This window comes from Sander lucioperca, chromosome 16 (genome assembly GCF_008315115.2).
Source record: "Sander lucioperca isolate FBNREF2018 chromosome 16, SLUC_FBN_1.2, whole genome shotgun sequence".
Lineage (NCBI taxonomy): Eukaryota > Metazoa > Chordata > Actinopteri > Perciformes > Percidae > Sander > Sander lucioperca.
The window spans coordinates 12,985,412-12,995,382 of NC_050188.1; the positions used below are offsets into that span (position 1 = coordinate 12,985,412).

General features: G+C 38.9%; 2 long non-coding RNA genes across 2 annotated transcripts in view; both read left to right on the plus strand.

Moving 5' to 3' along the window:
- LOC118493313 overlaps positions 1–9,971 on the plus strand; it is a 35,828-nt gene that overhangs the window by 5,221 nt on the left and 20,636 nt on the right. The window lies entirely within an intron of this gene.
- Positions 561–2,014, plus strand: LOC118493316. The gene is made up of 3 exons (XR_004895308.1): positions 561–767; positions 1,731–1,855; positions 1,949–2,014. It is a non-coding gene; the product is annotated as an uncharacterized LOC118493316 (long non-coding RNA).

Here is a 9,971-nt window from a genome sequence, read left to right on the forward strand (position 1 = left end):
GTATCATGTGGACGCACCGACAGTGTTGTCATTACTTAGAATTCCTCGGCGGGGACAGAAACTTCACACTGTAATGTTGTGAAATGAACGTGGGGTCCTCATAATTAGCAGGGCAGGAAAGAGAAAACATTATTCTCTGCAACTGCACACACTATATACCAAATAACATAATCCCTAAAGATGGGAATGCAGATTTATTAAATGTGGAAAAACCTGGTTTTTCGGGCTTTGGAATCATCTTCCTATGTTGATGAGCTGATAGTCTTAATTAGCTTTGTAGCAACTCATTTGGCAATGGCTTAAATGTAACGGACGTTTAATAATATCAAAAAGTTACGCATTAAAGCTTTAATGTACAGGAGTTTATTTGTTACTTCTAGTGAAAGTGAGATAACAAACTGGGTGCGTTAGGAGAGGACTCAAGGGCCAGCTATCCTTACAATGGCCCTGCCATTACTGTGTAGTGTTGTACAGTGCATTGCCTTTTGTAACTATATGAACGAGTAGTTCATGGGAACAGCCTGATTTGAGTTACTGTCTAGTTGTGGCACTGTAACATTCATTAACCACAGGAGGAAATAGAGGAGGGCATCGATATGAGTCAACATTGTGGGTTTCTATTCCCACGTTACCCACATTGACACAGAGCAGCCGAGTTCCTGTTCTCATTTCAGATGAAAACTGTGGTCACTGATCAGTCACGTCAGTCTGCGTGAGGGTGAATATCTACCTGCTCGTCTTAGTGCTTGGCTATAAGGCCGCTGCAGGTAAAGACTTTATTTTTTAAATTAATCAATTCTGAATTCTGTTTTAAAAGATGTTTGTAGTTCAACTCGAGAGATGCAACAGGTTGTAGTCGGTGTGAGGTTAACGTGTTGAGGGAAACTGCTTTTGTCAACTACAGACAACGTTTTGTACCTTTTAATGTTAAATGTATGTTTTCACCATTCACAAAGGCAAATTCCACGTAGACAAATGACAGACATGGCCGATTCGCACGGGATAGGGCTTTAGAATAATAATCTGAGCCTGTCAGCGGCAAAAACAGCCCTATTAGTGGACGGAAACTGACAGTACGCAATTGCCCTTTGATGTTGCAATGCAACTTGTTTCGTACTCGCTAATACTGGATCAATTTCAAAAAATGTTGTTCCCATCCGTCATTAGACACAAAAACGTGGGAAAATAGGTTGAAGGTTGAAAAAGTTACCCTTTAATACATGGATAACCAAGACATTTCCACTCAAAGGGTCTTCATCCAGATGTTCAGAAGATGTTTAGAAGATGTTTAGAAGAGCGTGGCTGCAACCTCCATTATAAATATATACTCCTGTCTCTTTAGTCTGAAAATCTGTTTTAGTAAAGAAATCAATGTCTCATTCGATGAGTCTGAAAACAGTTTTAACTCATTTGCAATATTATTATATTATATATTTGGGGTGGCAGTAGCTCAGTCCATAGGAGATTGGGTTGGGAACCGGAGGGTCGCTGGTACAAGTCCCCGTACGTTCAAGTCCCCGTACGCACCGAAGTACAGAGGTGAACTGGCAGCTGGAGAGATGCCAGATGACCTCCTGGGCACTGCCAAGGTGCTCTTGAGCAAGGCACCAAGCCCCCCCCCCCCCTCCCCCACGCTCAGGATGCCTGTTCAGAGTATAAATTAATTAAATATTAGAAATGCTGACAATCTGAGAACAGATTCTTATTTATTGTAAATGTTTCTTTTGCAGGAATAATCCATGAAATAGTTGAAGAAAAGACTATGTGCGTCTGCCATGTCCTCACTCTGTGGAGGGAGACGTGACGTGGAGCAGAGAGAGGAATGGAGACACAGTTAACATACTGACAGTTAATGGTGGCGGAGACATAAAACACATTGATGACCCACGCAGACGATACAGCTCATTATCTGATAAGTCACTGTTCATTCTAAAAGCTGTCGTCTCAGACTCTGGAAGATACTTCTGTAACAGTGAAGCAGCTGCAGATCTGACGGTGATCCCATCAGGTAACATCAAACTCCAATAACATCGTTTCAAATGTAAATGCACCTTTTTTAACCTTTTAATGGCAACTATTTGGTAAAGTATAATATAATCATTATTCATGTCTGAACAAGTATTTAAAATAAAGTTTTAAAATCATGGCACTATGATTGGCAGGAATATTTACTTCCTGTATTTGAGGAGCTTTTTGGTGCAGCCTACATCTGCACTTCTGTGTGTAAGTCTTTATTTTCAATTATAAAGATTTTAACGTACGCAACAAACTATGAAATCAAAGACATCATTTCTCTTAAAGTGCAAAAATTGGCTAACTGATCACATCTGATTATTAATAGGCCTAATAATGTGACAAGACATTTAAACTTTATAGCACATGTTTAAACTGAGCTCCTCACAAAGGGAACAAGTGCTACAAAAACTTTGTTTACTCTTGAACAACGGATCTGTTTAAATGAAGGATTAAATGCATTTATAATCATAATTATAACTTTAACAACATCTTAAAAGGGTCATCTTGTTCTTGTGTAGTCACATTTGGAAAGATCTCTCCTCTAAAACATCATAAACATGGAGCACATGTTAAGTGAAAATAACTCTAAAACTCATCAAATGGCCTCTGACTTCACACTGAACATGTGTAATACATTTATGACGGTGCATTATAAACATGAATCTATGTTTGTACTGACTCAGTATGTGTGTTGTGTTCAGGAACAACTATAGTCACTGCTCCAGAGAGGACCAACATCACTCTGACATGTCCTCATGATGTCGGAGCATCACATGTTCCAACATGGAGCAGAGACTCTGGTGGAAGAAGGTTTGATGTTTCCTCTGTTGACCAGATGTTGACTATAACAGACGTGCAGCCTGGTGACTCTGGACTTTACTACTGTGATGGAAAACCAGCTGTTTATCTGAACGTGACCGAAGGTAAGAAAAAGGAAATCAGAGAAAAACAGAAATATTGGCAGAAGTAAACTCACAAGGGGGGGACAGCCCTTAGATGGGGTTAGTCCTGACCCCAACGTGATTTCCGCCTATGGCTGTTCTCCTCTCTACAGTCTTTATGCTAAGTTAAGCTAACAGGCTGTGGCTTCATATTTACTTCAGACATAAGAATGTTATCTATTGTCTCTATTCCTTTGAATAGAAACTGCTGAAAAATAACCTCAACCAAGAGGGCAGGTTAAATGCTGCCTTCACACGAAGCTTTGAGGTTAATTGTATTACAAAACATGACAAGTCACAACATCCTCTGCCAGCCGTGAGAACACTTTGCAAAATGTCGGACCACAGAAAGCCTGTCAACCATTTCAAAATAGACACGGAAAACACAACATAATCGCGATAATTTATGAAGCGCTCCTGTGTGGTTTTTAATTAGAGGGTAGGGATAAACTACGCATATCGCCGTATGGTTTGGAGGACTGGTTGGGAGAATAGGGTTAGACATCGCCTGTCTGTGTTATCATGTATGGTTCAGCAGATATAATGCAAAATGCATAACTAGCTTATGGCGGAAAGTAAAATGGAGCTCCAACAGAGACACACTACGAAGAAGGTTTGATGTTTCCCCTGTTGACCAGACATTGACTATAACAGACGTGGAGCCTGGTGACTCTGGACTTTTACCTGGACCATCAATTCTTTCTTTGTTTTTTATTTTGTTGGTTTTTATATTTTAACCAGTAGATACAACAGCCTATCAAGCGTATATAACTGTATTGAAATACACATGCATGAAAAAAAATACTTTATATAATAACTGTCTGTTTGATTTGTGTCTGCTGTAACAAAAACTGAGCTGTGTTTGTAAATGACATGCTGTTTGTTCAAAGTGTTAATTAGTTCTTACTTTGTCTTCCAGCTGACCCTGAAGTCCCTCAACAATTTCCTAGTTGGATGTTTGGAATAGTCGTCTCCTTCCTCCTCCTCTTCCTCATCATCGTCTACTTCACTCGGAGACGGTTGAAAAGACGAGGTGAATCAAACCTGACCTGTTTACACATTAAAAGTACAAACATTGAATCAATAAATACACATTTAAGAAGATGCACTAATAAAAGAAAGTATAAATAAACAGAAAAAGAATGATAATTGTAGAAAAAAAATAAAGTTTCACATTACTCTATTATTTTGCTATGAATATATATTATATATAATGATGAATGTATAATATGTATAGGAACTGTTTAGCGTTGGATATAAGGGGTGGGGAAATAAACAAGCTTCCGCTTTGTCCCGCTACTTTATGGAACATATTGTTTATAACACTTTATAGATATTGTTTTTCCTTTTGTATGTTGCAACCATAGACTGTATATGAAGATCTGTATGTACAGTGTATGGCTGCAACGCACTTTTTGTATTTTTTTATATTTTATGTTGTTATTTTTTTGTTCGAAATGAAATAAAGAAACCAGAAACCAGCAAGAGGACTGGTTCCCTTCAGCTCTGATGAGGCCTTGAAGTCTTCACATATGCACACAAAATTCTGACTAATAGGTCAGTGAGTTATTTTGGAAGGTGGATAAACAAAGTGTGAGAACGCCCCAAGAGAACTGAGTTTGGTTCGTTTAAAGAGGATTATATGTGAAAACACTGATGTGTTTTTTTCACAGGAAGTGAAGAAAGAAGCCCAGTCTATGAAGAGATACAGGATTGAGTCTTGCTTCAGCCGACTAATGATGAGAGATAAGAAATGTTCCTTTTTCTTTGGAAAAAAAAAAAAAGACAAGTTCCTCTTTCTATTCTGATTGATGTGAAATGAACTTCTTCACTGTTTTATTCCTGCTTTCATTTGCATGCAGTGAGAATGGCAGCACTTCTGACAGACTATATTTTATATTTGATTTATTTGATTGATTTATTTTAGATTTGACAGACAACATAATCCAAAGGATAACATGTTACAGTGTGAACACTTATTTCCGACATGGTCCTTGGTGTTAGAACATTCAACACATGACAAAGACCTATTGCAGGACAAAGACAATAACATTTAACACAAATCATTCAAGGATCAAGAGCATTCTAAAATCAAAAAATCACAGATCACATAAAATAATCAGTCTAATCTAATTAAAAAGATCGGTTACTCTATTCCATATAAATTGTTATGTGGCAGGGAATAATAGGACCCAAACACAGAGAGCAGGCAGGGCGGCAGGCAGAAGGCTTGAACTCGAGGATTTATTGAAACCAAAAACACAGCACAGCGACTGGAAAAACCACAGGGGAAAAACTCACAAAATAACACAGGGAACAAAGGCACCGGACTCTAACATGCTGACTGGATACAAAACACACACTACTGACAGGACACAGACACAAACAGACACAAAACAATCTGACAAGAGACAAGGGAAACACAAGGACTAAATACACTGGGTAACAAGGTAACGAGGGGCAGGTAACACAGCAGGTGAAACACATTGGGAGAGACAGAGTATTCAAAAAAGGCGGGAAAACACAGGAAGTAAAACAGGACACGACAAGACAGAAAACTAGACTATCAAAATAAAACAGGAAACAGAACATAATACCAAACAGGGAACAGAAATATACATGAAACGAAAACAGTCCACAGAATACACAAAACAGGATAAATCTACAAGACAGGGAACAGAAAAATACAGAATAAATATGCAAAACAGAAAACAGCAACAGGAATATACAAACAGGGAACAGAAACATCCACAACCACAACAGTACCCCCTCCTTAAGGGACGGATCCCAGACGTCCAAACAAACAAAAAAGTCAATCCTGGGAGGGTGGAGAAGGACCGAACGGGGGATAATCAAAAAGGTTCCAAAAACAAAAAGAGTCCAAGAAACCAAAAACAACCCAAGGAGGGCGTAGAGGGTCAATAGGGGGCAACCAAGAGTCAATGGGAACTGGGGAAGGAGCACTGGAGACAGGGAACAGAGGGCACTCAGGAACGGGGAACAGAGGGCACTCGGAAACTGGGAATTTTAACAGGTAGCGGATAACATTATTTAGCATCACTTGCAGTCTGTTTTTAAGTTTAACTGATAATCCACAGTACCAGGCAGAACATGCATAATCAAAATGACATTGAATCAGTGAGACAACCAGTAATTTCTTGATAGAAAAATCTAGATGCCTTGTCCTGCAATACAGGAATTTCAGTTCACCAGCACACTTGGATAATATTTTGTCAGCAATAGATTTACGGGTTAATGACTGCTCTAATGTTAACCCCAGGTATGTGACACTTTTCTGAGACACTATTTCAGTGCCATTACATGTGACCTTAAGTGCATTTGTTCTAGACAACTTCCTTTTTGTTCCAAATAAAATGGACTCAGTTTTACCCAGCCTGTTGTCTATGAGCCACTTACTAACACTATCTAATTCATTACCTAGAGTCTTCTCAATTTCACTGATATCACTCCCACAGACCAGTAATGCAGAGTCATCAGCATATAAAAGCAGCTTACATTTCACCGCAGCTGGCATGTCAGTGATATAAACTAAAAATAAAAGGGGTCCAAGGATTGAACCTTGGGGCACCCCACAAGTAATATCCTGAGGATCTGATATGGTCCCCCCAACATCACAAACTTGAGTTCTTCCATTGAAGTAAGAGGTGAACCATTTCACAGCTGTATTTCTGAAGCCTATACTTTGTAGCTTTGATAGTAGTGTTGCATGGTTTACAGTATCAAAGGCTTTTTGCAAATCAAGAAGAATCATGCACACATACTTTCCTTCATCAACGTTTTGTCGAATATAATCAAATAAATGAATAAGACAGGTTTCAGTAGAATATGCTGCTCTAAATCCAGACTGAAGTTCATACAGTAGATTTTTTTCTGACAAGGTACTCTTCCACCTGTTCATACACAAGACGCTCAAACACCTTCGATATGGCTGTCAGAATTGATACACGCCTATAATTACCAACATCTGATCTGCTATTGTTCTTAAAAAGGGGGACTACCCTGGCCTTGGAAAGATACACTGACTTAAAGATAAATTTATTATATGGGTGAGTACCCTAGAAATTACATCGGCACTATCACTCAGAAATCTGGACGGAATAAGGTCCTGTCTAGTGGCTTTGTATCTTCATACAGAAAAATGCATTTAGATTTTTCTTCATCTAACAAAACAACCAAGAAGACATCTTTTATTTTGGCAGGTGGAGGAACGTTGACCACACAAGGAGCTGCACACTGCATGGCAGATTTTTCAGGTAAATAACAACAGATTCTCACTCCCAGCGCATGAAATAGCGACGCTTGGTCATGTGCCTTTGGCGTTTGTTATTGACACAAAAAGTGCCCTTTAGAGCAGTGGTTCTCAAGCTTTTTTCAATAATGTACCCCCTTTTACAGGTTTTTAAGCCATGTACCCCCTAACCTATATAAAGAGGAACAATACAGCGATGTCAGTGATAGATTTACTAAACAACAGCCTTGGACCTGGAAAACATTTAAATGCTGATGAAAAAAGGAGACAAAAACTTTTAAAAAAAACCTGTCAAAACTGAGTTTAGGGTAGAAAGAAGGAAGTAAGGCAAGAAGAGGTCGAAAATAGTAATAAAAACTTTGAAAAAAAAACCCACAGTAGAAAGAAGGAAGGCAACACTAGGGCGACAAAAGTGACAAATTCAAATAAGTGACAAACTTCAAAAAAAGTGACAAAAACTTTGAAGAAAAAAGTATAGTATACAGTATAAAAAAGTAAGTAAGAAAGGCAATAGAATAGGTCAAAACAAGCGACAAAACCTTCTACAAAAGGTGACAAACTTCTAAAACAGCGACAAAAACTTTGAAAAAAGACAAGTAAAGTAACTAGACCCTTGTAACTGAAAAAATTTTGCAAAAAATCTTACGTACCCCCTGCAGTCCTCCAAAGTACCCATAAGGGGACATGTACCCCCTGCAGTCGTCCAAAGTACCCCTAGTGGGACACGTACCCCCATTTCAGAAACACTGCTTTAGAATCATATTTAGATGCGCTTGGTCGGGACTCTTGGCCTCACTTTTTGACACTCTTGGGACTTGCGTCTAGCCCTTTGGTGTCGTATTTAGAAGTGCTTAGTCGGGACTCTTGGCGTCTGGGTCGGGACGTACGTTTAACTGACATGCAGCACAAGAACGGGATAGTTAGGTTTAGGAGAAGATGGTGGGTGGGGTTACATAATGTACGCAAGACAAGAACGGGACACGATCCCCGGTCTCTTGATCGGACCCATTCACCCCCCCAACCAAGCTCCCTATGCAGATTTTCGTTCTTCATAGTACTCGCTACCGTTGTCACTCTTAATACTACGTCATCTTACTCGGTGCGTTCCATACAGACGCTGAGGGTGATTTTTGCGTCAGTGTGTGTAAGTGAGAACGGGTTGTAAATAAATGAACACATTTTCTGACTACCTTTTAGAAAAAGCAGACAAATGGGACTGTCTCCAGGTGAACTAATTTGGTTAACCCTCCTGTTGTCTTCGGGTCAAATTTTACCCATTTTCAAAAAGTTTCTATATACTGTACCCAGAATTTGGGTTTCTTTCAACCAAATTGTCCAAAAACATAACGTGGATGGTTCCATACAACCATTACTCTTTACAAGTAAAATAAATGATCCGTTCACTACTTTCATAGAATTTGGGTGTTATTCAATTTTATAGCGTTTGAAATTTACAATAACATCAAAAATTTGTGACCAAAAAAATGGAAAAAGTGAAAAAAAGTCGAAAAAAGTTACAAAAACAAAAATAAGTTTTAATTTGAAATTTTGACCCAGTAAAAAAAACAGTTGAATGGTCGATGGGAAGACAACACAAGGGTTAATAATGCTCGTTGGTAAAATGTTTCAACAGATGGATCAAACCGACATGATCCCACGTACGACACCATCTCTGATCTTCCACCAGTGAAGAAGAAGACCGGTAAAGACGGAGCTCTCATCAACATTTGACCAAATACTCTGTTTACATATTTCTGGTAACATGCATTATATATTCATTGTCTTCCATTCCTTCTCACAGTGACATTGCTTCCTAATGAGTCCCCATATTCCTTGGTTGGCTACAATTATAATAATGAAGGTAACTTTAAAACATATACAGATATATAAGCAGGTTTACTGGGTCAAAGAGGCCATGATATATACAGAAACAAAATAATATCAACATATATTTAACAAAACACTGAATGAGAAGCAGATGGTGATTTTTTTTCACTCTGATGAAAAGGACAAAATTGTGTTCTGTATTTTTTCTCGGCCCACAGGTTTGTCACAGCTCGCTGTCAACACGTATTGTTTAATGGAGAAAACCCAAAGCGACGGCAAACAACCAGAACCACTAACTCTGCTCCGTCACTGCAGCCGGGGAATGACTGTAACGGCTCTGTAGTGACACTTTCTACCTATTTATAGTTGTGACATCACAATGGACGGCTCGTTTAAAGGCACAGTTTCTGAATACTGGCTGTGTGCATTTCTCAGTGGATTGAACGTTTTGTTACTTTCACTGTAGTCTATATCGACAACGATTCATTTACGGGATTGCCCCGTTGCCGGCGGAAATTCCTCTTTCTTTGTGTTGGCGTTCTAAACTCCGGTGGATTTGTGAGGACTATGGTTAACTGCTCCTCAGATCTCTGCAGGGTAAATCCAGACAGCTAGCTAGACTATCTGTCCAATCTGAGTTTTCTGTTGCACATACAAACTTGTAAACATACACATGTTCCTGTGTCTGTGTGCTGGATCACAGACAGGAAGCGCAACAAGACAAGAGAACTACAATTTAAAGTTAAATTGACACCAAGGGCGTAGGTTTTGTTTCAACATTGCAGGAGACACATTGTAACTAGGAGGCCCATAAAGTTTTGAGCATCAAACACTTAATTTCTTTTTTGCATCAATTTATGCTGGAAATGTCTTTTTTTACGTAAAGGAAATTATTATTATTAACATTAAGTTATCTC